The 23,123-nt window shown below is 41.9% G+C and overlaps 33 non-coding genes across 33 annotated transcripts; all 33 read left to right on the forward strand.

The window, feature by feature from the left end:
- Window positions 1-706: 706 nt before the first annotated feature.
- TRNAE-UUC (transfer RNA glutamic acid (anticodon UUC)) lies at window positions 707-778 on the forward strand. The gene has a single exon. It is a non-coding gene; the product is annotated as a tRNA-Glu (tRNA).
- Window positions 779-1,266: 488 nt separating this feature from the next.
- Window positions 1,267-1,338, forward strand: TRNAE-UUC (transfer RNA glutamic acid (anticodon UUC)). Its single transcript has one exon. It is a non-coding gene; the product is annotated as a tRNA-Glu (tRNA).
- A 113-nt stretch (window positions 1,339-1,451) lies between these two features.
- On the forward strand, window positions 1,452-1,523 carry TRNAE-UUC (transfer RNA glutamic acid (anticodon UUC)). Its single transcript has one exon. It is a non-coding gene; the product is annotated as a tRNA-Glu (tRNA).
- A 298-nt stretch (window positions 1,524-1,821) lies between these two features.
- On the forward strand, window positions 1,822-1,893 carry TRNAE-CUC (transfer RNA glutamic acid (anticodon CUC)). Its single transcript has one exon. It is a non-coding gene; the product is annotated as a tRNA-Glu (tRNA).
- Window positions 1,894-3,471: 1,578 nt separating this feature from the next.
- Window positions 3,472-3,543, forward strand: TRNAE-UUC (transfer RNA glutamic acid (anticodon UUC)). Its single transcript has one exon. It is a non-coding gene; the product is annotated as a tRNA-Glu (tRNA).
- A 1,210-nt stretch (window positions 3,544-4,753) lies between these two features.
- TRNAE-UUC (transfer RNA glutamic acid (anticodon UUC)) lies at window positions 4,754-4,825 on the forward strand. The gene has a single exon. It is a non-coding gene; the product is annotated as a tRNA-Glu (tRNA).
- Window positions 4,826-5,313: 488 nt separating this feature from the next.
- On the forward strand, window positions 5,314-5,385 carry TRNAE-UUC (transfer RNA glutamic acid (anticodon UUC)). Its single transcript has one exon. It is a non-coding gene; the product is annotated as a tRNA-Glu (tRNA).
- Window positions 5,386-5,868: 483 nt separating this feature from the next.
- TRNAE-CUC (transfer RNA glutamic acid (anticodon CUC)) lies at window positions 5,869-5,940 on the forward strand. The gene has a single exon. It is a non-coding gene; the product is annotated as a tRNA-Glu (tRNA).
- A 113-nt stretch (window positions 5,941-6,053) lies between these two features.
- On the forward strand, window positions 6,054-6,125 carry TRNAE-UUC (transfer RNA glutamic acid (anticodon UUC)). Its single transcript has one exon. It is a non-coding gene; the product is annotated as a tRNA-Glu (tRNA).
- A 487-nt stretch (window positions 6,126-6,612) lies between these two features.
- On the forward strand, window positions 6,613-6,684 carry TRNAE-UUC (transfer RNA glutamic acid (anticodon UUC)). The gene has a single exon. It is a non-coding gene; the product is annotated as a tRNA-Glu (tRNA).
- A 1,043-nt stretch (window positions 6,685-7,727) lies between these two features.
- On the forward strand, window positions 7,728-7,799 carry TRNAE-UUC (transfer RNA glutamic acid (anticodon UUC)). The gene has a single exon. It is a non-coding gene; the product is annotated as a tRNA-Glu (tRNA).
- Window positions 7,800-7,912: 113 nt separating this feature from the next.
- On the forward strand, window positions 7,913-7,984 carry TRNAE-UUC (transfer RNA glutamic acid (anticodon UUC)). The gene has a single exon. It is a non-coding gene; the product is annotated as a tRNA-Glu (tRNA).
- A 115-nt stretch (window positions 7,985-8,099) lies between these two features.
- On the forward strand, window positions 8,100-8,171 carry TRNAE-CUC (transfer RNA glutamic acid (anticodon CUC)). The gene has a single exon. It is a non-coding gene; the product is annotated as a tRNA-Glu (tRNA).
- Window positions 8,172-8,471: 300 nt separating this feature from the next.
- Window positions 8,472-8,543, forward strand: TRNAE-UUC (transfer RNA glutamic acid (anticodon UUC)). The gene has a single exon. It is a non-coding gene; the product is annotated as a tRNA-Glu (tRNA).
- Window positions 8,544-9,028: 485 nt separating this feature from the next.
- Window positions 9,029-9,100, forward strand: TRNAE-UUC (transfer RNA glutamic acid (anticodon UUC)). The gene has a single exon. It is a non-coding gene; the product is annotated as a tRNA-Glu (tRNA).
- Window positions 9,101-9,214: 114 nt separating this feature from the next.
- Window positions 9,215-9,286, forward strand: TRNAE-UUC (transfer RNA glutamic acid (anticodon UUC)). The gene has a single exon. It is a non-coding gene; the product is annotated as a tRNA-Glu (tRNA).
- A 114-nt stretch (window positions 9,287-9,400) lies between these two features.
- TRNAE-UUC (transfer RNA glutamic acid (anticodon UUC)) lies at window positions 9,401-9,472 on the forward strand. The gene has a single exon. It is a non-coding gene; the product is annotated as a tRNA-Glu (tRNA).
- Window positions 9,473-9,585: 113 nt separating this feature from the next.
- Window positions 9,586-9,657, forward strand: TRNAE-UUC (transfer RNA glutamic acid (anticodon UUC)). Its single transcript has one exon. It is a non-coding gene; the product is annotated as a tRNA-Glu (tRNA).
- A 669-nt stretch (window positions 9,658-10,326) lies between these two features.
- TRNAQ-UUG (transfer RNA glutamine (anticodon UUG)) lies at window positions 10,327-10,398 on the forward strand. Its single transcript has one exon. It is a non-coding gene; the product is annotated as a tRNA-Gln (tRNA).
- A 112-nt stretch (window positions 10,399-10,510) lies between these two features.
- On the forward strand, window positions 10,511-10,582 carry TRNAQ-UUG (transfer RNA glutamine (anticodon UUG)). Its single transcript has one exon. It is a non-coding gene; the product is annotated as a tRNA-Gln (tRNA).
- Window positions 10,583-10,879: 297 nt separating this feature from the next.
- Window positions 10,880-10,951, forward strand: TRNAE-UUC (transfer RNA glutamic acid (anticodon UUC)). The gene has a single exon. It is a non-coding gene; the product is annotated as a tRNA-Glu (tRNA).
- Window positions 10,952-11,437: 486 nt separating this feature from the next.
- Window positions 11,438-11,509, forward strand: TRNAE-UUC (transfer RNA glutamic acid (anticodon UUC)). Its single transcript has one exon. It is a non-coding gene; the product is annotated as a tRNA-Glu (tRNA).
- Window positions 11,510-11,623: 114 nt separating this feature from the next.
- On the forward strand, window positions 11,624-11,695 carry TRNAQ-UUG (transfer RNA glutamine (anticodon UUG)). The gene has a single exon. It is a non-coding gene; the product is annotated as a tRNA-Gln (tRNA).
- Window positions 11,696-12,735: 1,040 nt separating this feature from the next.
- On the forward strand, window positions 12,736-12,807 carry TRNAE-UUC (transfer RNA glutamic acid (anticodon UUC)). The gene has a single exon. It is a non-coding gene; the product is annotated as a tRNA-Glu (tRNA).
- Window positions 12,808-14,041: 1,234 nt separating this feature from the next.
- TRNAE-UUC (transfer RNA glutamic acid (anticodon UUC)) lies at window positions 14,042-14,113 on the forward strand. Its single transcript has one exon. It is a non-coding gene; the product is annotated as a tRNA-Glu (tRNA).
- A 1,049-nt stretch (window positions 14,114-15,162) lies between these two features.
- On the forward strand, window positions 15,163-15,234 carry TRNAE-UUC (transfer RNA glutamic acid (anticodon UUC)). Its single transcript has one exon. It is a non-coding gene; the product is annotated as a tRNA-Glu (tRNA).
- Window positions 15,235-15,348: 114 nt separating this feature from the next.
- TRNAE-UUC (transfer RNA glutamic acid (anticodon UUC)) lies at window positions 15,349-15,420 on the forward strand. The gene has a single exon. It is a non-coding gene; the product is annotated as a tRNA-Glu (tRNA).
- Window positions 15,421-15,718: 298 nt separating this feature from the next.
- Window positions 15,719-15,790, forward strand: TRNAE-UUC (transfer RNA glutamic acid (anticodon UUC)). Its single transcript has one exon. It is a non-coding gene; the product is annotated as a tRNA-Glu (tRNA).
- A 671-nt stretch (window positions 15,791-16,461) lies between these two features.
- On the forward strand, window positions 16,462-16,533 carry TRNAE-UUC (transfer RNA glutamic acid (anticodon UUC)). The gene has a single exon. It is a non-coding gene; the product is annotated as a tRNA-Glu (tRNA).
- A 485-nt stretch (window positions 16,534-17,018) lies between these two features.
- On the forward strand, window positions 17,019-17,090 carry TRNAE-UUC (transfer RNA glutamic acid (anticodon UUC)). Its single transcript has one exon. It is a non-coding gene; the product is annotated as a tRNA-Glu (tRNA).
- A 485-nt stretch (window positions 17,091-17,575) lies between these two features.
- Window positions 17,576-17,647, forward strand: TRNAE-UUC (transfer RNA glutamic acid (anticodon UUC)). Its single transcript has one exon. It is a non-coding gene; the product is annotated as a tRNA-Glu (tRNA).
- Window positions 17,648-17,945: 298 nt separating this feature from the next.
- TRNAE-UUC (transfer RNA glutamic acid (anticodon UUC)) lies at window positions 17,946-18,017 on the forward strand. The gene has a single exon. It is a non-coding gene; the product is annotated as a tRNA-Glu (tRNA).
- A 671-nt stretch (window positions 18,018-18,688) lies between these two features.
- Window positions 18,689-18,760, forward strand: TRNAE-UUC (transfer RNA glutamic acid (anticodon UUC)). The gene has a single exon. It is a non-coding gene; the product is annotated as a tRNA-Glu (tRNA).
- Window positions 18,761-23,123: the final 4,363 nt, after the last annotated feature.

The raw sequence follows: 23,123 nt of genomic DNA on the forward strand, positions 1-23,123 counted from the left end.
GGCTAGGATATCTGGCTTTCACCCAGAAGGCCCTTGTTCGATTCCCGGTATCGGAGCTTCTCCTTATATTTAAAAATTGGTTATATTTTCGTTATTTCGACTCTTAAAAAAACCGTGTTTTCATGCCTTATAAGCGCGCGCATTGCCGAGAGAGTAGAAATTGCGTTCATCCGATATGGTCTAGTGGCCCAGAAGGCCCGGTTCGATTCCCGGTATCGGAGCTTCTCCTCATATTTAAAAATTGGTTATATTTTCCTTATCTCGATTCTTAAAAAAAACCGTGTTTTCATGCCTTATAAGCGCGCGCTTTGCCGAGAGAGTAGAAATTGCGTTCATCCGATATGGTCTAGTGGCTAGGATATCTGGCTTTCACCCAGAAGGCCCGGTTTCGATTCATTGTATCGGAGCTTCTCCTCATATTTAAAAATTGGTTATATTTTCCTTATTTCGACTCTTAAAAAAACCGTGTTTTCATGCCTTATAAGCGCGCGCTTTGCCGAGAGAGTAGAAATTGCGTTCATCCGATATGGTCTAGTGGCTAGGATATCTGGCTTTCACCCAGACGGCGCGGGTTCGATTCCATGTATTGGAGGTTCTCCTCATATTTAAAAATTGGTTATATTTTCCTTATTTCGACTCTTAAAAAAACCCGTGTTTTCATGCCTTATAAGCGCGCGCATTGGCGAGAGAGTAGAAATTGCGTTCATCCGATATGGTCTAGTGGCTAGGATATCTGGCTTTCACCCAGAAGGCCCGGGTTCGATTCCCGGTATCGGAGCTTCTCCTCATATTTAAAAATTGGGTATATTTTCCTTATTTCGACCCTTAAAAAAACGGTATTTTCATGCCTTATAAGCGCGCGCATTGGCGAGAGAGTAGAAATTGCGTTTATCCGATATGGTCTAGTGGCTAGGATATCTGGCTTTCACCCAGAAGGCCCAGGGCTCGATTCCCGGTATCGGAGCTTCTCCTTATATTTAAAAATTGGTTATATTTTCCTTATCTCGATTCTTAAAAAAAAACCGGTGTTTTCATGCCTTATAAGCGCGCGCATTGGCGAGAGAGTAGGGATTACGTTCATCCGATATGGTCTAGTGGCAAGGATATCTGGCTTTCACCCAGAAGGCCCGGGTTCGATTCATTGTATCGGAGCTTCTCCTCATATTTAAAAATTGGTTATATTTTCCTTATTTCGACTCTTAAAAAAACCCGTGTTTTCATGCCTTATAAGCGCGCGCATTGGCGAGAGAGTAGAAATTGTGTTTATCCGATATGGTCTAGTGGCTAGGATATCTGGCTTTCACCCAGAAGGCCCGGGTTCGATTCCCGGTATCGGAGCTTCTCCTCATATTTAACAATTGGTTATATTTTCCTTATTTCGACCCTTAAAAAAACGGTATTTTCATGCCTTATAAGCGCGCGCATTGGCGAGAGAGTAGAAATTGTGTTTATCCGATATGGTCTAGTGGCTAGGATATCTGGCTTTCACCCAGAAGGCCCGGGTTCGATTCCCGGTATCGGAGCTTCTCCTCATATTTAAAAATTGGGTATATTTTCCTTATTTCGACCCTTAAAAAAACGGTATTTTCATGCCTTATAAGCGCGCGCATTGGCGAGAGAGTAGAAATTGCGTTTATCCGATATGGTCTAGTGGCTAGGATATCTGGCTTTCACCTAGAAGGCCCGGGCTCGATTCCCGGTATCGGAGCTTCTCCTCATATTAAAAAATTGGTTATATTTTCCTTATTTCGACTCTTAAAAAAACGGTGTATTCATGCCTTATAAGCGCGCGCATTGGCGAGAGAGTAGAAATTGCGTTCATCCGATATGGTCTAGTGGCTAGGATATCTGGCTCTCACCCAGAAGGCCCGGGTTCGATTCCCGGTATCGGAGCTTCTCCTAATATTTAAAATTGGGTTATATTTTCCTTATTTCGACTCTTAAAAAAACGGTGTATTCATGCCTTATAAGCGCGCGCATTGGCGAGAGAGTAGAAATTGCGTTCATCCGATATGGTCTAGTGGCTAGGATATCTGGCTTTCACCCAGACGGCGCGGGTTCGATTCCATGTATTGGAGGTTCTCCTCATATTTAAAAATTGGTTATATTTTCCTTATTTCGACTCTTAAAAAAACCCGTGTTTTCATGCCTTATAAGCGCGCGCATTGGCGAGAGAGTAGAAATTGCGTTCATCCGATATGGTCTAGTGGCTAGGATATCTGGCTTTCACCCAGAAGGCCAGGGTTCGATTCCCGGTATCGGAGCTTCTCCTCATATTTAACAATTGGTTATATTTTCCTTATCTCGATTCTTAAAAAAAAACGGTGTTTTCATGCCTTATAAGCGCGCGCATTGGCGAGAGAGTAGGAATTGCGTTCATCCGATATGGTCTAGTGGCTAGGATATCTGGCTTTCACCCAGACGGCACGGGTTCGATTCCATGTATTGGAGGTGCTCCTCATATTTAAAAATTGGTTATATTTTCCTTATTTCGACTCTTAAAAAAACCGTGTTTTCATGCCTTATAAGCGCGCGTATGCCGAAAGAGTAGAAATTGCGTTCATCCGATATGGTCTAGTGGCTGGGATATCTGGCTTTCACCCAGAAGGCCCGGGTTCGATTCCCGGTATCGGAGCTTCTCCTCATATTTAAAAATTGGTTATATTTTCCTTATTTCGACTCTTAAAAAAACCGTGTTTTCATGCCTTATAAGCGCGCGCATTGCCGAGAGAGTAGAAATTGCGTTCATCCGATATGGTCTAGTGGCCCAGAAGGCCCGGGTTCGATTCCTGGTATCGGAGCTTCTCCTCATATTTAAAAATTGGTTATATTTTCTTTATCTCGATTCTTAAAAAAAACCGTGTTTTCATGCCTTATAAGCGCGCGCTTTGCCGAGAGAGTAGAAATTGCGTTCATCCGATATGGTCTAGTGGCTAGGATATCTGGCTTTCACCCAGAAGGCCCGGGTTCGATTCATTGTATCGGAGCTTCTCCTCATATTTAAAAATTGGTTATATTTTCCTTATTTCGACTCTTAAAAAAACCGTGTTTTCATGCCTTATAAGCGCGCGCTTTGCCGAGAGAGTAGAAATTGCGTTCATCCGATATGGTCTAGTGGCTAGGATATCTGGCTTTCACCCAGACGGCGCGGGTTCAATTCCATGTATTGGAGGTTCTCCTCATATTTAAAAATTGGTTATATTTTCCTTATTTCGACTCTTAAAAAAACCCGTGTTTTCATGCCTTATAAGCGCGCGCATTGGCGAGAGAGTAGAAATTGCGTTCATCCGATATGGTCTAGTGGCTAGGATATCTGGCTTTCACCCAGCAGGCCCGGGTTCGATTCCCGGTATCGGAGCTTCTCCTCATATTTAACAATTGGTTATATTTTCCTTATTTCGACCCTTAAAAAAACGGTATTTTCATGCCTTATAAGCGCGCGCATTGGCGAGAGAGTAGAAATTGTGTTTATCCGATATGGTCTAGTGGCTAGGATATCTGGCTTTCACCCAGAAGGCCCGGGTTCGATTCCCGGTATCGGAGCTTCTCCTCATATTTAAAAAATGGGTATATTTTCCTTATTTCGACCCTTAAAAAAACGGTATTTTCATGCCTTATAAGCGCGCGCATTGGCGAGAGAGTAGAAATTGCGTTTATCCGATATGGTCTAGTGGCTAGGATATCTGGCTTTCACCCAGAAGGCCCAGGGCTCGATTCCCGGTATCGGAGTTTCTCCTTATATTTAAAAATTGGTTATATTTTCCTTATCTCGATTCTTAAAAAAAAACCGGTGTTTTCATGCCTTATAAGCGCGCGCATTGGCGAGAGAGTAGGGATTGCGTTCATCCGATATGGTCTAGTGGCTAGGATATCTGGCTTTCACCCAGAAGGCCCTTGTTCGATTCCCGGTATCGGAGCTTCTCCTTATATTTAAAAATTGGTTATATTTTCGTTATTTCGACTCTTAAAAAAACCGTGTTTTCATGCCTTATAAGCGCGCGCATTGCCGAGAGAGTAGAAATTGCGTTCATCCGATATGGTCTAGTGGCCCAGAAGGCCCGGTTCGATTCCCGGTATCCGAGCTTCTCCTCATATTTAAAAATTGGTTATATTTTCCTTATCTCGATTCTTAAAAAAAACCGTGTTTTCATGCCTTATAAGCGCGCGCATTGGCGAGAGAGTAGAAATTGCGTTCATCCGATATGGTCTAGCGGCTAGGATATCTGGCTTTCACCCAGAAGGCCCGGGTTCGATTCCTGGTATCGGAGCTTCTCCTCATATTTAAAAATTGGTTATATTTTCCTTATCTCGATTCTTAAAAAAAACCGTGTTTTCATGCCTTATAAGCGCGCGCTTTGCCGAGAGAGTAGAAATTGCGTTCATCCGATATGGTCTAGTGGCTAGGATATCTGGCTTTCACCCAGAAGGCCCGGGTTCGATTCATTGTATCGGAGCTTCTCCTCATATTTAAAAATTGGTTATATTTTCCTTATTTCGACTCTTAAAAAAACCGTGTTTTCATGCCTTATAAGCGCGCGCTTTGCCGAGAGAGTAGAAATTGCGTTCATCCGATATGGTCTAGTGGCTAGGATATCTGGCTTTCACCCAGACGGCGCGGGTTCGATTCCATGTATTGGAGGTTCTCCTCATATTTAAAAATTGGTTATATTTTCCTTATTTCGACTCTTAAAAAAACCCGTGTTTTCATGCCTTATAAGCGCGCGCATTGGCGAGAGAGTAGAAATTGCGTTCATCCGATATGGTCTAGTGGCTAGGATATCTGGCTTTCACCCAGAAGGCCCGGGTTCGATTCCCGGTATCGGAGCTTCTACTCATATTTAAAAATTGGGTATATTTTCCTTATTTCGACCCTTAAAAAAACGGTATTTTCATGCCTTATAAGCGCGCGCATTGGCGAGAGAGTAGAAATTGCGTTTATCCGATATGGTCTAGTGGCTAGGATATCTGGCTTTCACCCAGAAGGCCCAGGGCTCGATTCCCGGTATCGGAGCTTCTCCTTATATTTAAAAATTGGTTATATTTTCCTTATCTCGATTCTTAAAAAAAAACCGGTGTTTTCATGCCTTATAAGCGCGCGCATTGGCGAGAGAGTAGGGATTGCGTTCATCCGATATGGTCTAGTGGCAAGGATATCTGGCTTTCACCCAGAAGGCCCGGGTTCGATTCATTGTATCGGAGCTTCTCCTCATATTTAAAAATTGGTTATATTTTCCTTATTTCGACTCTTAAAAAAACCCGTGTTTTCATGCCTTATAAGCGCGCGCATTGGCGAGAGAGTAGAAATTGTGTTTATCCGATATGGTCTAGTGGCTAGGATATCTGGCTTTCACCCAGAAGGCCCGGGTTCGATTCCCGGTATCGGAGCTTCTCCTCATATTTAACAATTGGTTATATTTTCCTTATTTCGACCCTTAAAAAAACGGTATTTTCATGCCTTATAAGCGCGCGCATTGGCGAGAGAGTAGAAATTGTGTTTATCCGATTTGGTCTAGTGGCTAGGATATCTGGCTTTCACCCAGAAGGCCCGGGTTCGATTCCCGGTATCGGAGCTTCTCCTCATATTTAAAAATTGGGTATATTTTCCTTATTTCGACCCTTAAAAAAACGGTATTTTCATGCCTTATAAGCGCGCGCATTGGCGAGAGAGTAGAAATTGCGTTTATCCGATATGGTCTAGTGGCTAGGATATCTGGCTTTCACCTAGAAGGCCCGGGCTCGATTCCCGGTATCGGAGCTTCTCCTCATATTAAAAAATTGGTTATATTTTCCTTATTTCGACTCTTAAAAAAACGGTGTATTCATGCCTTATAAGCGCGCGCATTGGCGAGAGAGTAGAAATTGCGTTCATCCGATATGGTCTAGTGGCTAGGATATCTGGCTCTCACCCAGAAGGCCCGGGTTCGATTCCCGGTATCGGAGCTTCTCCTAATATTTAAAATTGGGTTATATTTTCCTTATTTCGACTCTTAAAAAAACGGTGTATTCATGCCTTATAAGCGCGCGCATTGGCGAGAGAGTAGAAATTACGTTCATCCGATATGGTCTAGTGGCTAGGATATCTGGCTTTCACCCAGAAGGCCCGGGTTCGATTCCCGGTATCGGAGCTTCTCCACATATTTAAAATTTGGTTATATTTTCCTTATCTCGATTCTTAGAAAAAACCGTTGTTTTCATGCCTTATAAGCGCGCGCATTGGTGAGAGAGTAGAAACTGCGTTCATCCGATATGGTCTAGTGGCTAGGATATCTGACTTTCACCAAGCAGGTCCGGGTTCCATTCCCGGTATCGGAGCTTCTCCTCATTTTTAAAATTTGGTTATATTTTTCTTATCTCGATTCTTAAAAAAAACGGTGTTTTCATGCCTTATAAGCGCGCGCATTGGCGAGAGAGTAGAAATTGCGTTCATCCGATATGGTTTAGTGGCTAGGATATCTGGCTCTCTCACAGAAGGCCCGGTTTCCATTCCCGATATCGGAGATTCTCCTTATGTTTAAAAATTGGTTATATTTTCCTTATCTCGATTCTTAAAAAAAACCGTGTTTTCATGCCTTATAAGCGCGCGCATTGGTGAGAGAGTAAAAATAGCGTTCATCCGATATGGTCTAGTGGCTAGGATATCTGGCTTTCACCCAGAAGGCCCGGGTTCGATTCCCGGTATCGGAGCTTCTCCTTATGTTTAAAAATTTGTTATATTTTCCTTATCTCGATTCTTAAAAAAAAACCGTGTTTTCATGCCTTATAAGCGAGCGCATTGGCGGTAGAGTAGAAATTGCGGTCAGCCGATATGGTGTAGTGGCTAGGATATCTGGCTTTCACCCAGAAGGCCCGGGTTCGATTCCCGGTATCGGAGCTTCTCCTTATGTTTAAAAATTGGTTATATTTTCCTTATTTCGACCCTTAAAAAAACGGTATTTTCATGCCTTATAAGCGCGCGCATTGGCAAGGGAGTAGAAATTGCGTTCATCCGATATGGTCTAGTGGCTAGGATATCTGGCTTTCACCCAGAAGGCCCGGGTTCGATTCCCGATATCGGAGCTTCTCCTTATGTTTAAAAATTGGTTATATTTTCCTTATCTCGATTCTTAAAAAAAACCGTGTTTTCATGCCTTATAAGCGCGCGCATTGGTGAGAGAGTAGAAATAGCGTTCATCCGATATGGTCTATTGGCTAGGATATCTGGCTTTCACCCAGAAGGCCCGGGTTCGATTCCCGGTATCGGAGCTTCTCCTTATGTTTAAAAATTTGTTATATTTTCCTTATTTCGACCCTTAAAAAAACGGTATTTTCATGCCTTATAAGCGCGCGCATTGGCGAGAGAGTAGAAATTGTGTATATCCGATATGGTCTAGTGGCTAGGATATCGGGCTTTCACCCAGAAGGTCCGGGTTCCATTCCCGGTATCGGAGCTTCTCCTCATATTTAAAAATTGGTTATATTTTCCTTATCTCGATTCTTAAAAAAAACCGTGTTTTCATGCCTTATAAGCGCGCGCATTGGTGAGAGAGTAGAAATTGCGTTCATCCGATATGGTCTAGTGGCTAGGATATCTGGCTTTCACCCAGAAGGCCCGGGTGCGATTCCTGATATCGGAGCTTCTCCTTATGTTTAAAAATTGGTTATATTTACCTTATCTCGATTCTTAAAAAAAACCGTGTTTTCATGCCTTATAAGCGCGCGCATTGGTGAGAGAGTAGAAATAGCGTTCATCCGATATGGTCTAGTGGCTAGGATATCTGGCTTTCACCCAGAAGGCCTGGGTTCGATTCCCGGTATCGGAGCTTCACCTTATGTTTAAAAATTTGTTATATTTTCCTTATCTCGACTCTTAAAAAAACGGTGTATTCATGCCTTATAAGCGCGCGCATTGGCGAGAGAGTAGAAATGACGTTCATCCGATATGGTCTAGTGGCTAGGATATCTGGCTTTCACCCAGAAGGCCCGGGTTCGATTCCCGGTATCGGAGCTTCTCCTCATATTTAAAAATTGGGTATATTTTCCTTATCTCGATTCTTAGAAAAAACCGTTGTTTTCATGCCTTATAAGCGCGCGCATTGGTGAGAGAGTAGAAACTGCGTTCATCCGATATGGTCTAGTGGCTAGGATATCTGGCTCTCACCCAGAAGGCCCGGGTTCCATTCCCGGTATCGGAGCTTCTCCTCATATTTAAAAATTGGTTATATTTTCCTTATCTCGATTCTTAAAAAAAACCGTGTTTTCATGCCTTATAAGCGCGCGCATTGGTGAGAGAGTAGAAATTGCGTTCATCCGATATGGTCTAGTGGCTAGGATATCTGGCTTTCACCCAGAAGGCCCGGGTGCGATTCCTGATATCGGAGCTTCTCCTTATGTTTAAAAATTGGTTATATTTTCCTTATCTCGATTCTTAAAAAAAACCGTGTTTTCATGCCTTATAAGCGCGCGCATTGGTGAGAGAGTAGAAATAACGTTCATCCGATATGGTCTAGTGGCTAGGATATCTGGCTTTCACCCAGAAGGCCCGGGTTCGATTCCCGGTATCGGAGCTTCACCTTATGTTTAAAAATTTGTTATATTTTCCTTATCTCGATTCTAAAAAAAAAACCGTGTTTTCATGCCTTATAAGCGCGCGCATTGGCGTGAGAGTAGAAATTGCGGTCATCCGATATGGTGTAGTGGCTAGGATATCTGGCTTTCACCCAGAAGGCCCGGGTTCGATTCCCGGTATCGGAGCTTCTCCTCATATTTAACAATTGGTTATATTTTCTTTATTTCGACCCTTAAAAAAACGGTATTTTCATGCCTTATAAGCGCGCGCATTGGCGAGAGAGTAGAAATTGTGTATATCCGATATGGTCTAGTGGCTAGGATATCTGGCTTTCACCCAGAAGGCCTTGGTTCGATTCCCGGTATCGGAGCTTCTCCTTATGTTTAAAAATTGGTTATATTTTCCTTATTTCGACCCTTAAAAAAACGGTATTTTCATGCCTTATAAGCGCGCGCATTGGCGAGGGAGTAGAAATTGCGTTCATCCGATATGGTCTAGTGGCTAGGATATCTGGCTTTCACCCAGAAGGCCCGGGTTCGATTCCCGGTATCGGAGCTTCTCCTCATATTTAAAATTTGGTTATATTTATCTTATCTCGATTCTTAAAAAAAACCGTGTTTTCATGCCTTATAAGCGCGCGCATTGGCGAGAGAGTAGAAATTGCGTTCATCCGATATGGTCTAGTGGCTAGGATATCTGGCTTTCACCCAGAAGGCCCGGGTTCGATTCCCGGTATCGGAGCTTCTCCTCATATATAAAATTTGGTTATATGTTCCTTATCTCGATTCTTAAAAAAAGCGGTGTTTTCATGCTTTATAACCGCCAGCATTGGCGAGAGAGTAAAAATTGTGTTTATCCGATATGGTCTAGTGGCTAGGATATCTGGCTTTCACTCAGAAGGCCCGGGTTCGATTCCCGGTATCGGAGCTTCTACTCATATTTAAAAATTGGGTATATTTTCCTTATTTCGACCCTTAAAAAAACGGTATTTTCATGCCTTATAAGCGCGCGCATTGGCGAGACAGTAGAAATTGCGGTCATCCGATATGGTCTAGTGGCTAGGATATCTGGCTTTCACCCAGAAGGCCCGGGTTCGATTCCCGGTATCGGAGCTTTTCCTCATATATAAAAATTGGTTATATTTTCCTTATTTCGAACCTTAAAAAAACGGTATTTTCATTCCTTATAAACGCGCGCATTGGCGAGAGAGTAGAAATAGTGTTTATCCGATATGGTCTAGTGGCTAGGATATCTGGCTTTCACCCAGAAGGCCCGGGCTCGATTCCCGGTATCGGAGCTTCTCCTTATATTTAAAAATTGGTTATATTTTCCTTATCTCGATTCTAAAAAAAAACCGGTGTTTTCATGCCTTATAAGCGCGCGTATGCCGAAAGAGTAGAAATTGCGTTCATCCGATATGGTCTAGTGGCTGGGATATCTGGCTTTCACCCAGAAGGCCCGGGTTCGGTTCCCGGTATCGGAGCTTCTCCTTATATTTAAAAATTAGTTATATTTTCGTTATTTCGACTCTTAAAAAAACCGTGTTTTCATGCCTTATAAGCGCGCGCTTTGCCGAGGGAGTAGAGATTGCGTTCATCCGATATGGTCTAGTGGCTAGGATATCTGGCTTTCACCCAGAATGCGCGGGTTCGATTCCATGTATCGGAGCTTCTCCTCATATTTAAAATTTGGTTATATTTTCCTTATCTCGATACTTAAAAAAACGGTGTTTTCATGCCTTATAAGCGCGCGCATTGGCGAGAGAATAGAAATTGCGTTCATCCGATATGGTCTAGTGGCTAGGATATCTGGCTTTGACCCAGAAGGCCCGGGTTCGATTCCATGTATCGGAGGTTCTCCTCATATTTAAAAATTGGTTATATTTTCCTTATTTCGACTCTTAAAAAAATCGTGTTTTCATGCCTTATAAGCGCGCGTATGCCGAAAGAGTAGAAAATGCGTTCATCCGATATGGTCTAGTGGCTAGGATATCTGGCTTTGACCCAGAAGGCCCGGGTTCGATTCCATGTATCGGAGGTTCTCCTCATATTTAAAAATTGGTTATATTTTCCTTATTTCGACTCTTAAAAAAACCGTGTTTTCATGCCTTATAAGCGCGCGTATGCCGAAAGAGTAGAGAATGCCTTCATCCGATATGGTTTAATGGCTGGGATATCTGGCTTTCACCCAGAAGGCCCGGGTTCGATTCCCGGTATCGGAGCTTCTCCTCATATTTAAAAATTGGTTATATTTTCCTTATTTCGACTCTTAAAAAAACGGTGTATTCATGCCTTATAAGCGCGCGCATTGGCGAGAGAGTAGAAATTGCGTTCATCCGATATGGTCTAGTGGCTAGGATATCTGGCTTTCACCCAGAAGGCCCGGGTTCGATTCCCGGTATCGGAGCTTCTCCACATATTTAAAATTTGGTTATATTTTCCTTATCTCGATTCTTAGAAAAAACCGTTGTTTTCATGCCTTATAAGCGCGCGCATTGGTGAGAGAGTAGAAATTGCGTTCATCCGATATGGTCTAGTGGCTAGGATATCTGGCTTTCACCCAGAATGCGCGGGTTCGATTCCATGTATCGGAGCTTCTCCTCATATTTAAAATTTGGTTATATTTTCCTTTACTCGATTCTTAAAAAAAACGGTGTTTTCATGCATTATAACCGCGAGCATTGGCGAGAGAGTAGTAATTGTGTTTATCCGATATGGTCTAGTGGCTAGGATATCTGGCTTTCACCCAGAAGGCCCGGGTTCGGTTCCCGGTATCGGAGCTTCTCCTCATATTTAAAAATTGGGTATATTTTCCTTATTTCGACCCTTAAAAAAACGGTATTTTCATGCCTTATAAGCGCGCGCATTGGCGAGACAGTAGAAATTGCGTTCATCCGATATGGTCTAGTGGCTAGGATATCTGGCTTTCACCCAGAAGGCCCGGGTTCGATTCCCGGTATCGGAGCTTCTCCTCATATTTAAAATTTGGTTATATTTTCCTTATCTCGATTCTTAAAAAAAACCGTGTTTTCATGCCTTATAAGCGCGCGCATTGGCGAGAGAATAGAAATTGCGTTCATCCGATATGGTCTAGTGGCTAGGATATCTGGCTTTGACCCAGAAGGCCCGGGTTCGATTCCATGTATCGGAGGTTCTCCTCATATTTAAAAATTGGTTATATTTTCCTTATTTCGACTCTTAAAAAAATCGTGTTTTCATGCCTTATAAGCGCGCGTATGCCGAAAGAGTAGAAAATGCGTTCATCCGATATGGTCTAATGGCTGGGATATCTGGCTTTCACCCAGAAGGCCCGGGTTCGATTCCCGGTATCGGAGCTTCTCCTTTTATTTAAAAATTGGTTATATTTTCGTTATTTCGACTCTTAAAAAAACCGTGTTTTCATGCCTTATAAGCGCGCGCTTTGCCGAGAGAGTAGAAATTGCGTTCATCCGATATGGTCTAGTGGCTAGGATATCTGGCTTTCACCCAGAAGGCCCGGGTTCGATTCATTGTATCGGAGCTTCTCCTCATATTTAAAAATTGGTTATATTTTCATTATTTCGACTCTTAAAAAAACCGTGTTTTCATGCCTTATAAGCGCGCGTATGCCGAAAGAGTAGAAATTGCGTTCATCCGATATGGTCTAGTGGCTAGGATATACGGCTTTCACCCAGAAGGCCCGGGTTCGATTCCCGGTATCGGAGCTTCTCCTCATATTTAAAATTTGGTTATATTTTCCTTATCTCGATTCTTAAAAATAAACCGTGTTTTCATGCCTTATAAGCGCGCGCATTGGCGAGAGAGTAGAGATTGCGTTCATCCGATATGGTCTAGTGGCTAGGATATCTGGCTTTCACCCAAAGGACCCGGGTTCGATTCCCGGTATCGGAGCTTCTCCTCATATTTAAAAATTGGTTATATTTTCCTTATTTCGATTCTTAAAAAAAACCGTGTTTTCATGCCTTATAAGCGCGCGCATTGGCGAGAGAGTAGAAACTACGTTCATCCGATATGGTCTAGTGGCTTGGATATCTGGCTTTCACCCAGAGGGCCCGGGTTCTATTCCCGGTATCGGAGCTTCTCCTCATATTTAAAATTTGGTTATATTTTCCTTATCTCGATTCTTAAAAAAAACCGTGTTTTCATGCCTTATAAGCGCGCGCATTGGCGAGAGAGTAGAAGTTGTGTTTATCCGATATGGTCTAGTGGCTAGGATATCTGGCTTTCACCCTGAAGGCCCGGGTTCGATTCCCGGTATCGGAGCTTCTCCTCATATTTAAAAATTGGTTATATTTTCCTTATTTCAACCCTTAAAAAAAAATGGTATTTTCATGCCTTATAAGCGCGCGCATTGGCGAGAGAGTAGAAATTGTGTTAATCCGATATGGTCTAGTGGCTAGGATATCTGGCTTTCACCCAGAAGGTCCGGGTTTGATTCCCGGTGTCGGAGCTTCTCCTTATGTTTAAAAATTGGTTATATTTTCGTTATCTCGATTCTTAAAAAAAACCGTGTTTTCATGCCTCATAAGCGCGCGCATTGGCGAGAGAGTAGAAGTTGCGTTCATCCGATATGGTCTAGTGGCTAGGATATCTGGCTTTCACCCAGAAGGCCCGGGTTCGATTCCCGGTATCGCAGCTTCTCCTCATATTTAGCAATTTGGTTATATTTTCCTTATCTCGATTCTTAAAAATAAACCGTGTTTTCATGCCTTATAAGCGCGCGCATTGGCGAGAGAGTAGAGATTGCGTTCATCCGATATGGTCTAGTGACTAGGATATCTGGCTTTCACCCAAAGGACCCGGGTTCGATTCCCGGTATCGGAGCTTCTCCTCATATTTAAAAATTGGTTATATTTTCCTTATTTCGATTCTTAAAAGAACCGTGTTTTCATGCCTTATAAGCGCGCGCATTGGCGAGAGAGTAGAAACTGCGTTCATCCGATATCGTCTAGTGGCTTGGATATCTGGCTTTCACCCAGAGGGCCCGGGTTCTATTCCCGGTATCGGAGCTTCTCCTCATATTTAAAAATTGGTTATATTTTCCTTATTTCAACCCTAAAAAAAAAAATGGTATTTTCATGCCTTATAAGCGCGCGCATTGGCGAGAGAGTAGAAATTGTGTTAATCCGATATGGTCTAGTGGCTAGGATATCTGGCTTTCACCCAGAAGGTTCGGGTTTGATTCCCGGTGTCGGAGCTTCTCCTTATGTTTAAAAATTGGTTATATTTTCGTTATCTCGATTCTTAAAAAAAACCGTGTTTTCATGCCTCATAAGCGCGCGCATTGGCGAGAGAGTAGAAGTTGCGTTCATCCGATATGGTCTGGTGGCTAGGATATCTGGCTTTCACCCAGCAGGCCCGAGTTCGATTCCCGGTATCGGAGCTTCTCCTCATATTTAAAATTTGGTTATATTTTCCTTATCTCGATTCTTAAAAAAAACCGTGTTTTCATGCCTTATAAGCGCGCGCATTGGCGAGAGAGTAGAAATTGCGTTCATCCGATATGGTCTAGTGGCTAGGATATCTGGCTTTCACCCAGAAGGCCCGGGTTCGATTCCCGGTATTGGAGCTTCTCCTCATATATAAAATTTTGTTATATTTTCCTTATCTCGATTCTTAAAAAAAAACCGTGTTTTCATGCCTTATAAGCGCGCGCATTGGCGAGAGAGTAGAAATTGCGTTCATCCGATATGGTCTAGTGGCTAGGATATCTGGCTTTCACCCAGAAGGCCCGGGTTTGATTCCCGGTGTCGGAGCTTCTCCTTATGTTTAAAAATTGGTTATATTTTCGTTATCTCGATTCTTAAAAAAAACCGTGTTTTCATGTCTCATAAGCGCGCGCATTGGCGAGAGAGTAGAAGTTGCGTTCATCCGATATGGTCTAGTGGCTAGGATATCTGGCTTTCACCCAGAAGGCCCGGGTTCGATTCCCGGTATCGCAGCTTCTCCTCATATTTAGCAATTTGGTTATATTTTCCTTATCTCGATTCTTAAAAATAAACCGTGTTTTCATGCCTTATAAGCGCGCGCATTGGCGAGAGAGTAGAGATTGCGTTCATCCGATATGGTCTAGTGGCTAGGATATCTGGCTTTCACCCAAAGGACCCGGGTTCGATTCCCGGTATCGGAACTTCTCCTCATATTTAAAAATTGGTTATATTTTCCTTATTTCGATTCTTAAAAAAAACCGTGTTTTCATGCCTTATAAGCGCGCGCATTGGCGAGAGAGTAGAAACTGCGTTCATCCGATATCGTCTAGTGGCTTGGATATCTGGCTTTCACCCAGAGGGCCCGGGTTCGATTCCCGGTATCGGAGCTTCTCCTCATATTTAAAAATTGGTTATATTTTCCTTATTTCAACCCTAAAAAAAAAAATGGTATTTTCATGCCTTATAAGCGCGCGCATTGGCGAGAGAGTAGAAATTGTGTTAATCCGATATGGTCTAGTGGCTAGGATATCTGGCTTTCACCCAGAAGGTTCGGGTTTGATTCCCGGTGTCGGAGCTTCTCCTTATGTTTAAAAATTGGTTATATTTTCGTTATCTCGATTCTTAAAAAAAACCGTGTTTTCATGCCTCATAAGCGCGCGCATTGGCGAGAGAGTAGAAATTGCGTTCATCCGATATGGTCTAGTGGCTAGGATATCTGGCTTTCACCCAGAAGGCCCGGGTTCGATTCCCGGTATTGGAGCTTCTCCTCATATATAAAATTTTGTTATATTTTCCTTATCTCGATTCTTAAAAAAAACCGTGTTTTCATGCCTCATAAGCGCGCGCATTGGCGAGAGAGTAGAAGTTGCGTTCATCCGATATGGTCTAGTGGCTAGGATATCTGGCTTTCACCCAGAAGGCCCGGGTTCGATTCCCGGTATCGGAGCTTCTCCTCATATTTAAAACTTGGTTATATTTTCCTTATTTCGACCCTTAAAAAACGGTATTTTAATGCCTTATAAGCGCGCGCATTGGCGAGAGAGTAGAAATAGTGTTTATCCGATATGGTCTGGTGGCTAGGATATCTGGCTTTCACCCAGCAGGCCCGAGTTCGATTCCCGGTATCGGAGCTTCTCCTCATATTTAAAATTTGGTTATATTTTCCTTATCTCGATTCTTAAAAAAAACCGTGTTTTCATGTCTTATAAGCGCGCGCATTGGCGAGAGAGTAGAAATTGTGTTTATCCGATATGGTCTAGTGGCTAGGATATCTGGCTTTCACCCTGAAGGCCCGGGTTCGATTCCCGGTATCGGAGCTTCTCCTCATATTTAAAAATTGGTTATATTTTCCTTATTTCAACCCTAAAAAAAAAATGGTATTTTCATGCCTTATAAGCGCGCGCATTGGCGAGAGAGTAGAAATTGTGTTAATCCGATATGGTCTAGTGGCTAGGATATCTGGCTTTCACCCAGAAGGTCCGGGTTTGATTCCCGGTGTCGGAGCTTCTCCTTATGTTTAAAAATTGGTTATATTTTCGTTATCTCGATTCTTAAAAAAAACCGTGTTTTCATGCCTCATAAGCGCGCGCATTGGCGAGAGAGTAGAAGTTGCGTTCATCCGATATGGTCTAGTGGCTAGGATATCTGGCTTTCACCCAGAAGGCCCGGGTTCGATTCCCGGTATCTTAGCTTCTCCTCATATTTAAAACTTGGTTATATTTTCCTTATTTCGACCCTTAAAAAACGGTATTTTAATGCCTTATAAGCGCGCGCATTGGCGAGAGAGTAGAAATAGTGTTTATCCGATATGGTCTGGTGGCTAGGATATCTGGCTTTCACCCAGCAGGCCCGAGTTCGATTCCCGGTATCGGAGCTTCTCCTCATATTTAAAATTTGGTTATATTTTCCTTATCTCGATTCTTAAAAAAAACCGTGTTTTCATGCCTTATAAGCGCGCGCATTGGCGAGAGAGTAGAAATTGCGTTCATCCGATATGGTCTAGTGGCTAGGATATCTGGCTTTCACCCAGAACGCCCGGGTTCGATTCCCGGTATCGGAGCTTCTCCTCATATATAAAATTTGGTTATATTTTCATTATCTCGATTCTTAAAAAAAACGGTGTTTTCATGCTTTATAACCGCGAGCATTGGCGAGAGAGTAGAAATTGTGTTTATCCGATATGGTCTGGTGGCTAGGATATCTGGCTTTCACCCAGCAGGCCCGAGTTCGATTCCCGGTATCGGAGCTTCTCCTCATATTTAAAACTTGGTTATATTTTCCTTATTTCGACCCTTAAAAAACGATATTTTAATGCCTTATAAGCGCGCGCATTGGCGAGAGAGTAGAAATAGTGTTTATCCGATATGGTCTGGTGGCTAGGATATCTGGCTTTCACCCAGCAGGCCCGAGTTCGATTCCCGGTATCGGAGCTTCTCCTCATATTTAAAATTTGGTTATATTTTCCTTATCTCGATTCTTAAAAAAAAACCGTGTTTTCATGCCTTATAAGCGCGCGCATTGGCGAGAGAGTAGAAATTGCGTTCATCCGATATGGTCTAGTGGCTAGGATATCTGGCTTTCACCCAGAAGGCCCGGGTTCGATTCCCGGTATCGGAGCTTCTCCTCATATATAAAATTTGGTTATATTTTCATTATCTCGATTCTTAAAAAAAACGGTGTTTTCATGCTTTATAACCGCGAGCATTGGCGAGAGAGTAGAAACAGTGTTTATCCGATATGGTCTGGTGGCTAGGATATCTGGCTTTCACCCAGCAGGCCCGAGTTCGATTCCCGGTATCGGAGCTTCTCCTCATATTTAAAATTTGGTTATATTTTCCTTATCTCGATTCTTAAAAAAACCGTGTTTTCATGCCTTATAAGCGCGCGCATTGGCGAGAGAGTAGAAATTGCGTTCATCCGATATGGTCTAGTGGCTAGGATATCTGGCTTTCACCCAGAAGGCCCGGGTTTGATTCCCGGTGTCGGAGCTTCTCCTTATGTTTAAAAATTGGTTATATTTTCGTTATCTCGATTCTTAAAAAAAACCGTGTTTTCATGCCTCATAAGCGCGCGCATTGGCGAGAGAGTAGAAGTGGCGTTCATCCGATATGGTCTAGTGGCTAGGATATCTGGCTTTCACCCAGAAGGCCCGGGTTCGATTCCCGGTATCGGAGCTTCTCCTCATATTTAAAACTTGGTTATATTTTCCTTATTTCGACCCTTAAAAAACGGTATTTTAATGCCTTATAAGCGCGCGCATTGGCGAGAGAGTAGAAATAGTGTTTATCCGATATGGTCTGGTGGCTAGGATATCTGGCTTCCACCCAGCAGGCCCGAGTTCGATTCCCGGTATCGGAGCTTCTCCTCATATTTAAAATTTGGTTATATTTTCCTTATCTCGATTCTTAAAAAAAACCGTGTTTTCATGCCTTATAAGCGCGCGCATTGGCGAGAGAGTAGAAATTGCGTTCATCCGATATGGTCTAGTGGCTAGGATATCTGGCTTTCACCCAGAAGGCCCGGGTTCGATTCCCGGTATCGGAGCTTCTCCTCATATATAAAATTTGGTTATATTTTCATTATCTCGATTCTTAAAAAAAACGGTGTTTTCATGCTTTATAACCGCGAGCATTGGCGAGAGAGTAGAAATTGCGTTCATCCGATATGGTCTAGTGGCTAGGATATCTGGCTTTCACCCAGCAGGCCCGAGTTCGATTCCCGGTATCGGAGCTTCTCCTCATATTTAAAACTTGGTTATATTTTCCTTATTTCGACCCTTAAAAAACGGTATTTTAATGCCTTATAAGCGCGCGCATTGGCGAGAGAGTAGAAATAGTGTTTATCCGATATGGTCTGGTGGCTAGGATATCTGGCTTTCACCCAGCAGGCCCGAGTTCGATTCCCGGTATCGGAGCTTCTCCTCATATTTAAAATTTGGTTATATTTTCCTTATCTCGATTCTTAAAAAAAACCGTGTTTTCATGCCTTATAAGCGCGCGCATTGGCGAGAGAGTAGAATTTGCGTTCATCCGATATGGTCTAGTGGCTAGGATATCTGGCTTTCACCCAGAAGGCCCGTGTTCGATTCCCGGTATTGGAGCTTCTCCTCATATATAAAATTTTGTTATATTTTCCTTATCTCGATTCTTAAAAAAAAACCGTGTTTTCATGCCTTATAAGCGCGCGCATTGGCGAGAGAGTAGAAATTGCGTTCATCCGATATGGTCTAGTGGCTAGGATATCTGGCTTTCACCCAGAAGGCCCGGGTTCGATTCCCGGTATCGGAGCTTCTCCTTATATTTAAAAATTGGTTATATTTTCCTTATCTCGATTCTTAGTAAAACGGTGTTTTCATGCCTTATAAGCGCGCGCATTGGCGAGAGAGTAGCACCTCCGTTCAGCCGATATAGTCTAGTGGCTAGGATATCTAGTTTTCTCCCAGAAGTCCCGGGTTCGGTCCCTGGTATCGCCAAATATTCGCCATTGCTTTTCCACCCCCATATCTAAAAAACCACAATGCAAAAGGGAAAAAAAATTATCGATTTTCTTTACGGTTATAAACATTTTTTATTCAATCTATGATAATATAAAAGAAATTACTAGCTATATAAGCCTAAAAAATATATTACGGAAAAAGGCCAGGTTTAATTTAAAGTGCTTTTGTCATCTGAAGATATTTGTCCCCTGTTTATTTTATTGTTTATTTTATTTATGCTTTCTTTTGCTCCCTCTGCTTTTCTGTAATTCGCCGCATATATAAATTGTTTTTTAAATTTAAATTTATATTTTTTTAAAATATCTCTTAATCGAGTGTTAAACTCTTTTTTAGCTTTTGTTTTGGTTTTTCTTTTATTGTTTTGTTATTTACTACATTGTTCTATTTGAAATTTAATATCGATTTTTTAAGATAGTTAATAAATAATAATAATATAAAAAAGGGCTATAAGTCGCTGTTGACTTGACCCTTCACAACATTGTTTCACAAAAAATCATGATAATAAACTGATTTGATTTGATTTGATTTGAAGTTCAAGATGCTACTCACTCGAAGCTTCGGTAACCCCAGCGAACTCGTCCAGAAATACAGGCATTGCAGCAATCCACTTGGCTAGAGCTGCGTTAGTAAAACCTCTTCCATGTATTAGACCTCCTAGAGGTTTCATGGAACGCATGAGATTCTGCTCAATAACCATATCTGTCCACGTGCCGCACCAAAACGTATTTGTACGGTTAATTGTAAACAGCCCTTTTTCTTTAAAATTATCGTAGTCTTTGGAATTCATTTTCTGTCGCAGCTTCTCTAACGGATTTAAATACAGAAGACTTGACTTCGCATAGTTTAGGTGACCACTAGATTAAAAAAATGGAATCATCTGAGTAATGCAATCGACATGAAGGTCCCAATTTCCACTTTGTTCTGCGAAAATAAAAAGCTGAACTATTTCAACCATTTCCCAATACATTAACCACAACTTTTTCGTTTTCCCAGAATTTCGAAGATGTTCGAAGGTTTCTCGAAAATCTTTATGAAGTTTACATACGAATTCTTTTTCAACAATGTTCTTTGTTGGATCATTGCAAATATTTTCGAAATCAAATTGTTTTGTCGAGTCCCAATTTATATTTGCGCTTTTGAAAATTAACTGAGAGAACGCTACTAGTGTCAAAATGGGCTCGCTCGTAATGCTCTTGAATACGCGTGCCCTGAAATCATATGTGTTTGGCATAAACCCTTTGCTAAGCTTCTTCCAGTCCACTAGAGGTCATAAAGTTGCCTATGGAGCCAAGGAAAGACATTAAGATGTGAAAACCTCCAAGTCGAACGGTAACATCTGATATTGGATCGTTAGTATCGGCGGATTCCACCATTGTCACTGCTTTTAAGAAAAACGGTTGGTCAAACGTTACCAAGCAATGTTCCTGATTTTTATTCGTAGCTAGATTCTTAGCACGTAGAAGTGCTGATTAGATCGTATTTAAGTTACCTGGATCTAAATTTATGAAAGGTAGGGGTACCACTCTCGATTTTGAAAAACCAGTATCTACATGTACCCGTTCCAAGATGCAATGATTCGAATTTGATACCCCGTAAGATTCCATGATTCTGGTATGATTCAATGATTCGAATTTGATACCCTGTAAGATTCCATGATTCTGGTAGGATTCAATGATTCGAATTTGATAACCTGTAAGATTCCATGATTCTGGTATGATTCCAGATTCCTGTGATGATTCAATGATTCGAATTTGATACCCTGTAAGATTAAATGATTCTGGAATGATTAAATATTCCTGAATTGATTCAATGATTCGAATTTGATACCCTGTAAGATTCCATGATTCTGATATGATTCCGTATTCCCGAGATGATTCAATGATTCGAATTTGATACCCTGTAAAATTCCATGATTCTGATATGATTCCTTATTCCCGAGATGATTCAATGATTCGAATTTGATAACCCGTAAGATTCCATGTTTCTGGTATGAGGTTAACGGTGAATAGTTAGTGTAGGGAGCTGTTGGCTCGCGTGGCTTGCAGGGCTTTCCACCACCCTCCTACGCATTTTAACCCGGTCACCTGAATTGAAGGCTTTAAAAGTCGCTCGCTGACTTAGGCCTGAGGTGGTGCCTTGGGTATTAGCCTAGCTGATTATTTATTTATTTATTATTCCTGAGATGATTCAATGATTCGAATTTGATACCCCGTAAGATTCCACGATTCTGGTTTGATTCCAGATTCCTGAGAATATTCAATGATTCGAATTTGATAAGCCCCTGTAAGATTCCATGATTCTGGTACGATTCCAGACTCCTGAGAAAATTGGGCTTAATAAACGATACTTTCATTTTAATATAATTTTTGCATCGTTTGCTCATATTTTGATAAGTTTATTTAAGAAAAAACGTTCTTACGAGGCTCGTATTGGTCACGAATACTCGAAAGATCAAATGTCAGGCAATAAACTTATTCAAGGCTTCCGTGACAATGCTTACTAGAATGACTTCTTCGTGACCAGAATTATTCCTAATCAATAATACAAAATGACTGTCGAAAATATTTTTTTGAGAAAGCTTAAGCTGTCAGCGAAAAACTCAAACACCAGAAGTTAGCGCCGTTACGCCACCTAGACTTGTTTCAGTCGCGAATAGAACTCCGTACCCAAGATTCGAATTCTGAGAGCTTTCTGGTTGACGGTTTGGTAACGAAGCGTTGAGTAAACGCTATTGACTACGCGTGACGGTACGAGGTTTATATTATATTTGATGAGTGTTTTTTTCATATAAATCGAGAGAAAGATCTTTTCAAATTGAAATGGGCCAAAGATCACAGTCTGACATTATTGCCCAGTAGTTAAAGTCACAGTCGAAAATGCTCTCGTAACTTAATTTTAAATTGTCCAATACTAAAAAGCTATATTTTGGGACTCTTTTCGGTCAAGTCACAGTGTGATTTTGTTGTCAAGGCCGTCATTTTTGCTGGTCATATTCCACGTGTAATATAATTTGTATTTAGTAAGCGGTTTTTGACAATTCCAGTAAGGTCGTTTTTCGCCACGTAATCGCCAACGTTTTTACGAAAGCGGGGGCAAACACCATATTATAAGCGCAACCTTGTTAAATAGGCTGCGTCCGAAAAAATGCCGAGATAAGAAACAAAACACTAAGTTGTCGCATATTTAGTCAATATATCAGGTTGATTAAAATTGCGACACCGTAAGAGTCCGTCCGTGGCAAATAAGTATACTGCCAATTGTGAGTGAAATATAACTCTGCGGAAAGTCAGCCCTGAGAAAAAGTAGTGAGGGCAGCAAGTCGCCCCCGCTGCCCCCCTGGTTGGCATGCCCCTGTTAACGGCATTTGCTAGAGCTTTAATTGGGATATTCAACCATGTCAGTGCCGCACCGTTTTAAATAACCATAGGGGGGTTTTCATCCCTCAAATGAAAATTTGACTTAATAGGCTCCGAATGTGACCCCGCTAAACATTAAATTATCTTCAACAGTACTTGATGGAGATTTAATTGGTGTGTCTTTCTACCGGAATAAGTTCAAAGACGTCGAAGATATGACTTTGTAGTAATTAACCAGTCAACCCATACTGGGTGGAATCACTTTTATTAAGTATAAGCGAGTTTGAACTTCCACTTTTAAATTCTTGAGTGATGACAATGATGTATGTTATGACGACGCTACTGAGCTGAAAAGAGACAAAAGGAATTTGAATCGGTTATATTACGTGAATTCTGATACTACAGTCGCAATGCAAGCTAGCAGCGTCGCCACTCTAGTTCGCGAAATGCATTATGGATGTTCGCTTGCTCTAACAATGACGTTACCAAACTATCTAAAGGGCATAAAAATATTTCAAGGTGCATAGGATCGTTTGAAAACTTCTGGTAGAATTTCAGGCATACCCAGAGTGGGCAACTCGCCGAGCTCACTCGCGTGAAAGATTTGGGGTTGTCAAAGTCAGCTCTTTCACTTTTATCGATTTTTAAAACTATTAAAAGATAGCGGTAAATTAGAATTTAAATTTAATTTAATGACTTTACTGCAGAGCGTGGTGCCATCTATTAACGGCAAAAGAGGCTAAAATATACTTTTTGGACCCAATTCAAATTTCCCGCCAAGAATAAGAGTGAAAGTAG

The sequence above is a fragment of the Leiobunum rupestre genome, chromosome 5 (assembly GCF_980474605.1).
Source record: "Leiobunum rupestre chromosome 5, qqLeiRupe1.1.hap1, whole genome shotgun sequence".
Classification (NCBI taxonomy): Eukaryota; Metazoa; Arthropoda; class Arachnida; order Opiliones; family Sclerosomatidae; genus Leiobunum; species Leiobunum rupestre.